Source organism: Hevea brasiliensis, chromosome 14 (assembly GCF_030052815.1).
Source record: "Hevea brasiliensis isolate MT/VB/25A 57/8 chromosome 14, ASM3005281v1, whole genome shotgun sequence".
NCBI classification, from domain to species: domain Eukaryota; kingdom Viridiplantae; phylum Streptophyta; class Magnoliopsida; order Malpighiales; family Euphorbiaceae; genus Hevea; species Hevea brasiliensis.
The window spans coordinates 28,930,480-28,933,380 of NC_079506.1; positions in this window are offsets into that span (position 1 = coordinate 28,930,480).

Genomic DNA, 2,901 nt, shown 5'->3' on the forward strand with positions numbered 1-2,901 from the left:
TTATAGTACCGATATGGGATTATTGTATAGAGCTACGTGCATCCCCTCAGTGTTCTATGATGAGAGTGTTTTCAAATAACCTCTGGTTTGGTATAGATATGGGATCTTGGATAGTTTTGGCATTATAATGAACATTTTGCCTAATGCTTAGTAAAAATAGTATCTTCTTTGTGTGGCAGCAAGGCACGTGGTACAACTTTGCTCCCCTAAAAGAAGATCGAATGCTATGAATGATGTTCATAGCCTATGAAATGACGCTTTAAGGGGTTTGCAGTATGATAAGCGAGTAGATAGCTGACATGGTTATGGTAAGGTGGCAGAAGTAGTACCTTTTTTATAATCTATTGTGATGTAGGGTGTTCTTATCCTTACAGGAGAGATAGAAGGTTACTATTGGTGATGGTGACCTATGAAATAGTGTCCCAGACGGGACTGTTGAGTGTGGTAGAAAGTAGTTGGCTTAGGTATCCTGGAGAGGATACAAGTTCCATTATAGGAATCATAAGTGATCATATCATAATGGATGTAAAGTGTAACACCCTTCGTTTAGGTAGTCAGTACATTCTACTGTTTCGATGACTAACGTCTGTTTGGACAGTTAGGATGTCTGAAACTACACTCAAACAAGAGTGAGAAGGCATAAATTGATTGAATGAGGATTTAGAAAAATTAAGAAAAAATTTTAGAAATAAAATAGAATGAAGTTAAATGAGCCAGTACCCTGGTGATGGGTGACCCTAATGGAAAGTTACTGTAAAGACATCAAGTAGCCCTAAACCCGAGAACAACCCAATGAAATAATTTTTGAGACTCCAGAGAAGAGTCATTGAAGTCATTGAAGTCTCGATGGCATTAGAATGCCAAGAAAATGATCAGAAAAATTATTAGATCGGTATAGACAATTTTAGTCTGTTAAGCAAAACGAAGGGTATTTTGGTCATTTCATCTTTAGAGATAATTTTTGACCAACTTGTCCAGTTAAATAAATAATTATTATGATATAAAATATGAATAAATATTGCTAAAAATTTAATTGAAAATGAATAGAAAAGAAAGAAAAACAAAATGACTTAAATCCCTAATTATGACATCATAATGATGTCATTATAATGCCCTCCACCAACCATATTACAACACACCCTTTATAATCAAATTAAAAAGAGATAAAATAGGTTAAAAATGAAAAGCCAATCTGCCTTCTTCTTCCCCAAATTCCAACTGACTTCTTCCCTCTCTCTACCTCCATTACAATTTCTTTCATTTCTCTCTCCATAACCTTGAATTCCTACCACTAAACCGTAAGTTTCCTTCATTAAACCTTGTTAATTCCTCTTGGGAGAGTGTTGGCAGCCTAGAAAAAGAAAGAAAGTGAAATTTAAGCTTGGGAAAATTCTGCTAAAAAAGGTTAGTACTACTACTCTTTAATTTCTCTTTAGATTTCATGTTGGAAGCATGAATTGACTTAGAATTTGAAAGAATTGAAAGAAATATCCATGTATGAGCCACTTCCATTTTTGGAAGCCATGAATTAGGAAAGTGTTTGATGAGTGTGAAGTAGGATTTGAATATTTGAGAAATTTTGAGTTAGGGTTTGAATTAATATTATATACAACAAGATAAAATAGGGTGCTCTGGCACCGAATGTAGCACACCTTGCTCGGCAGCACTGTAGATCGGGTAAGGGGTGTTACATAAAGCCTTTGAATTAAATGATGAATTTGGGCACCCAATATCTTAGGTTTGGGATAATTGAATGGATAAGGGAAAATTGAATCCCTATAGATTCCCTCCTTGAGGTAGTAGAGGATAGTATGTAGTCTAAAAGACAGAAACAAAGATAAGCAACTATTCTCTGAGTTCCTCCTTAGCTTCTTATTGCCTAAGACAAGAGTATACTCCAAGTAAAGGAAAGGATAAGGACAGAGTTAGCATAGATAAATCATAAAATCTATATATATATATATATATATATATATATATATATATATATATATATATATATATATATATATATATATATATATAGAAGAAGTGCTGAAGGGAAAGATAAAATAGTTGATTCAGATGTAACAGGAGAAATAATATGAATGCCAGTGAAAGTGTTAGCTAGAGTGATCAAAGTACCAAATCTGAATACTATTGAGGTGTAGATGACTTGGTAGAGACAGTAAAAGGGTACAAGTTTCTGACATGATAGTTAGGTCAAGAAAGAAAATAGAATAAAAGAAGAAGATAGTCAAAGTTTGATTTTGGATAAGATTAGGAAGAGTAGAGTTAAGATACAGAGGAGGCAAATGTGGATATAGAGCTAAGAAGAGGACAACATTAGGGAGAACAATTGTCTGTTAGTAGTATACCCTAGAGCATATCATTTAGTATGTATCTTGTACATATCTTATTAATAAAAGGCATTTCCACTTTTCCGTTTACATAATATATTTATGTGTAATAGAAAAGGTCCATTGATATTTTGTTAGAAATTCTATTCTTAAGTTGTTAAGAATATGAGTGACAGTATTTCTAGTACAAAGTATCATAAATAGGTTCACAATCGAGGATACTTCATAATAAGGACATGACTTATCCAGAAAGATTGTATTCATATTTGTTCCCAAGTTATTTATATGAGATATAAATAAGATAGAATGGTGAGTCTCATGCCATATAACAAACATGATAGGCACTTATAAATGATAAGTAGGCCGAACCAGTGACACTTATGACAAGCACATGGAGTTTACTCTTGTCAATGTTTTGTCATAAATCATATCAGTGCATATAATCTTTAGACCTGAGATAGCACAGCTATCTTGTATATAGGTAGTTTGAGTTTGATACTGCTTTCATACTTGTACTGTGTATGGGTATATGGGCATGTGTTGGCTCCTACTAGTTATATAT